Genomic DNA, 4,718 nt, shown 5'->3' with positions numbered 1-4,718 from the left:
TCTAGAAAGTAAGATAGTAAGCAATGGATCAAATAAAATTTCACAATAGAAACCAGGAAATACTTCAAGATGAGTAACAATGAAGAAACACAATAAAACGTATGACAATCAGCTAAAGTAGTGTTTACAGGGAAATGAATAGCTGTAAACACTTATATTAAGAAATTTAAAAGATCTCAAATCAATAATCTGACCTTCCCACTTAAGACACTGGAAAACAGAAAACCAAACTAAGTCTAAAGTAAGTTGTTGTTGCTGTTAAGTGCTGTTGTGTCAGTTTTGACTTGTGTCCAATCTGTATGGGGTTTCTGAGGAGTGAGACTGGTGGATCTGAACCATCAACTTTGAAGTTCAAACTGACCTTGAAGTACAGTGCTTGTCCTATAGCCCTACACCAGGACTCCATTCAAAGCAATTAGAAGAAAGAAAATAGTAAATATTAAGAGTACTATTTAATGAAATGGAGAACAGGAATACAATAGAGAAAATTAATGACACTAAAAGCTGGTTCCTTGAAAAGATCAACATAATTTTTAGCTAGTTTCCTGAAAGGAAAGAGAGAGAAGATTCAAATTTATAGAATCAGAAATGAAAATGGTAATATTACTACTGACTCTGGAGACATAAAAAGACTTATTAGGAAATATTATGAACAATTAGTTGTATGTCAAAAATTAGAAAATTTAAATGAGATCAATGAATTCCTAGAAAATCAAAAACTAATGAAATTGACTCAAGAAGAAATAGACAATATGAATAGACTTATAATAAAATGATTGAAGCAATAATTTTTAAAGATACACGCAAGAAAAGTCCAGGCCTAGATGTCTTTGCCACCATCACTCATCTGTCAGTTTTCACACTAGAGTGGTTTATGTGTTGCTAGGATTCTGGAAGCAATGCCACAGGTATTTTAAATACCAACAGAATACACCCATGGTGGACAGGCTTCACCTGAAGTTCCAGAGTAAGACAGACTAGGAAGAATGAGAGGTGGACTACTTTGGAATGTTTGTTGTTGTTGTTACCCACTGAAAACTCTATTAATAGCAATGGAACACTATCAGATAGCACCAGAATATTGTCAGATATATTGTCCGAAGATGAGTTCTCTCAGGCTGGAAGACACTCAAAATATGACTGAGGAAGAGCTGCTTTATAAAAGTACAGTTAACTATGATAATATGAATGAAGTCAAGGTTTTGGTTTCATTCTCTGATGAGGAACAACTCAAAATGAAGAGAAACAGATGTAAACATCCATTGTTATTGTTGTTATGTACCATGGAGTCAGTTCCAACTCATAGCGACCCTCAACAGGTTTTCCGAGGCTGTAAGTCTTTACAGGAGCAGAAAGCCTCATCTTTCTCCCGCAGAACAGCTGGTAGTTTTGAACTGCTGACTCTGAGGTTTGCAGCCCAATTCATAACCACTATGCTACCAGAGCTCCTAAACATCCATTAGTAATCAGAATATGTCAAATATAACTACTGGCGAATGAAACAAAAGAAAAGAAAAAGAAGATACAAATAACACATGTAAGAAATGAAAAGGGCTGCGTATGTGTACAGAATCAACTAGAATAAAAGGATAACAATAAATGTTAGAGTAACTGTACCCTAACAAATGTAAACATAGAAGAAATGGGCAAATTTCTAGAAACACAAGACCTACCAAAATTAATACAGACTGTGGTGGAAATTTTTAACAGATCCATAATAAAAGAAGAAATTGAATAAGTCATTAATACTCCCAACAAAAAAAAAAGTACAGACCCAGATGGTTTCACTGTAGAATTATACCAAATATTTAGACAAGATATACTACCAAATCTAGCAAATTATTCCTGAATATCCAAAAGGATATTAATATTCCTGGGACCATGTTATAAAGCAAGCCTAACACTGAAACTAAAGTCAGGCAAAAACACCACTAAAAGACAATTACAGGCCAACATCTCTCATAAACATAGTTTGAAACATCCTTAAACATAAAATTCCTTGCCAGTATAATATAGCACCATATCAAATTAACAATACAAATACATCAAAACCAAACAGGATTTGTATACAGTATGAAAGCATGGCTCAACATTAAAAACACTCAGCATAATCCACTTGTTGTTGTTAAGTGCCGTCGAGTCAGTTGTGACCAATAGCGACCCTGGACAGGGTTTCTGAAGAGCTGCTGGTGAGCTTGAAGCACCGACCTTGCGGTTCAAACCGACATTGCAGTCTAGTGCCTTTATCCACAGCACCACACCAGCGCCACTTCTGGTGGCATACTGGGTTATGTGCTGGGCTTCTAACCACAAGATCGGCAGTTCGAATCTATCAGCCACTTTGAAGGAGAAAGATGACATCATCCACTACATAATTATATTTCAAAAGGTAAAGAACCCCATGATCCTATAAATCAATGCAGAAAAGTCATTTGTTAAAAATCTTCTGATAAAAACTCTCAGTAAAATAAGAATAGATGGGGAATTCCTCAACATAACAGAAATCTCCAACATAATTAAGATATACACAAAATATACACAAAACCAATGGCCAACATTATTCTCAACTGAGAAAGACTGAAAGCATTCCCTTGCCAATGGGAATCAGAAAAGATAAAATCCTTATACTTGCAAGGAAATTCAGTGAGTATCATTATTATTCAAAATTACACACCAACCACTAAAGTCAGTGATGATGAACTTGACTAATTCTACCAACTTCTTCAGTCTGAAATTGATCAAACATGCAATCAAGATGTGTTGATTATTACTGATGATTGGAATGCAAAAGTTGAAAGCAAAGAGAAAGAATCAATAGTTGGAAAATAGCGTTGGTGATAGAAATGATGCTGGAGATCACATAGTAGAATTTTTCAAGATCAGCGACTTCTTCATTGCAAATATCTTTTTTCGATAACTTAAAAGGTAAGCTTCACCATAGAAAATACACAGTATCAAATTGACTATATCTACATGAAGAGATAATGGAGAAATTCAAAATCATCAGGTAAAACAAGGCTAAGGGTTGGATATGGAACAGACCATTAATTGCTCATAGGCAAGTTCATGCTAAAGCTGAAGAAAATCAAAACAAGTCCATGAGACCCAAATTATGACCCTGAGTATATCCCACCTGAATTTAGAGACCATCTCAAAAACAGATTTTATGTATTAGACATTAATACCTGAAGACCAGAAGAGTTATGGGATGACATCAAGAACATCATATAGAAAGAAAGCAGAAGGTCATTTAAAACACAGGTGAGAAAGAAAAGATGACAGAAGAGATTCTGAAACTTGCTCTCCAGCATATGAATGAGAAAGCCAATGGGAGAAATGAGGAAGTTAAAAAGCTGAGTAGAAAATTTCAAAGGTCAACTGAAGAAGACAAAGAAAAGTATCACAAAGAAATGTGCAAAGACCTAGTGTTAAAATACCAAAAACCAAGAACATGTTCAGCATTTTTCAAACGGAAAGAACTGAAGAAAAAATTTAAGCCTCAATTTGCAATATTGAAGGATTCTATGGGAAAAAATAGGGAGCACAGTGATTCTGTACTATAAGCACTGGACTTCCAACCACAAGGTCAGTGGTTCAAGCTTACTAGCTGCTCCACAGGCAAAAGATAAGGCTTTCTATTCTTGCAGAGATGTACAGCCTTGGGAACCCTATGCAGTGTGGCTATGAGTTGGAACCGACTTGATGGCATTTAACAACACAATGAGCAAAACATTGAATTATACAGGAAATATCAAAAGAAGATGGAAAGAATACAGAGTCACTGTCAAAAAGAATTGATTAATGTTGAATCATTTCAAGATGTAACATATGATCAAGAATCAATGATAATGAGGGGGCACATTAGAGCAAAACAAGGTTCCAGGAACTGATGTTATACAAGTTTAAATCTTTCAACAAACTAATAGAACACTAGAAGAATTTACTCATCTATGCCAAAAAAAAGTTGGGAAGACAACTACCTGGCTAATCAATTAGAAGAGATCCTTATTTGTGCCCATTCCAAAGTAAGATGACTGAACAGAATGCAGACAGGATAGAACACTATCATTAATATCACAGGCAAGTAAAATTATAGGGAAGATCATTTTAAAATGGCTGGAACAATACATTGACAGAAAACTGCCAGTTTCAGAAAAGGTCATAGAATGAGGGATATCATTGCTGATGTCAGATGGATCTTAGCTAAAAGCACAGACTATCACAAACATGTTTCCCTGTACTTTATTGACTATGCCAAGTCTTTCAACTGTGTGGATCATGACAAGCTGTGGACAACATTGTAAAGAATGGGTATTCCAGAACACTTAATTGTGCTGATTAGGAACTTGTACATAGATCAAGAGACAGTTGTTAGAACAGAACAAGTTAATACTGAACACTTTAAAATCAAGAAGTGCAAGTCAATGTAAAGACAACAAAAATCCTTACTACTGGCCCAATAAATAGCACCATGATAAATGGAAAAAAGATTGAAATTGTCTAAGACTTCATTTTGCTTAGATCTAGAATCAGTGCTCATGGAAGCAGGAGTCATGAAATCAGTTGATGTATTGTGTTCATCAAATCTGCTGCAAAAGACCTTTTTAAAGTGTTAAAGAGCCAAGATGCCAATTTGAGGACTAAGGTGTGGCTGGCACACACCATGGTATTTTCAATCACCTTATATACATATGAAAGTTGAACAATGAATAAGGAAC

General features: G+C 35.2%; 1 pseudogene; it reads right to left on the bottom strand.

Annotated features, from left to right (window-relative positions):
- Window positions 1-4,718, bottom strand: part of LOC102828976 — an 88,090-nt pseudogene that overhangs the window by 78,936 nt on the left and 4,436 nt on the right.

The sequence above is a fragment of the Chrysochloris asiatica genome, unplaced genomic scaffold (genome assembly GCF_000296735.1).
Source record: "Chrysochloris asiatica unplaced genomic scaffold, ChrAsi1.0 scaffold00012, whole genome shotgun sequence".
Lineage (NCBI taxonomy): Eukaryota > Metazoa > Chordata > Mammalia > Afrosoricida > Chrysochloridae > Chrysochloris > Chrysochloris asiatica.
The sequence above is the reverse complement of the archived record's forward strand: the minus strand, read 5'-3'. Positions and strand labels throughout refer to the sequence as shown.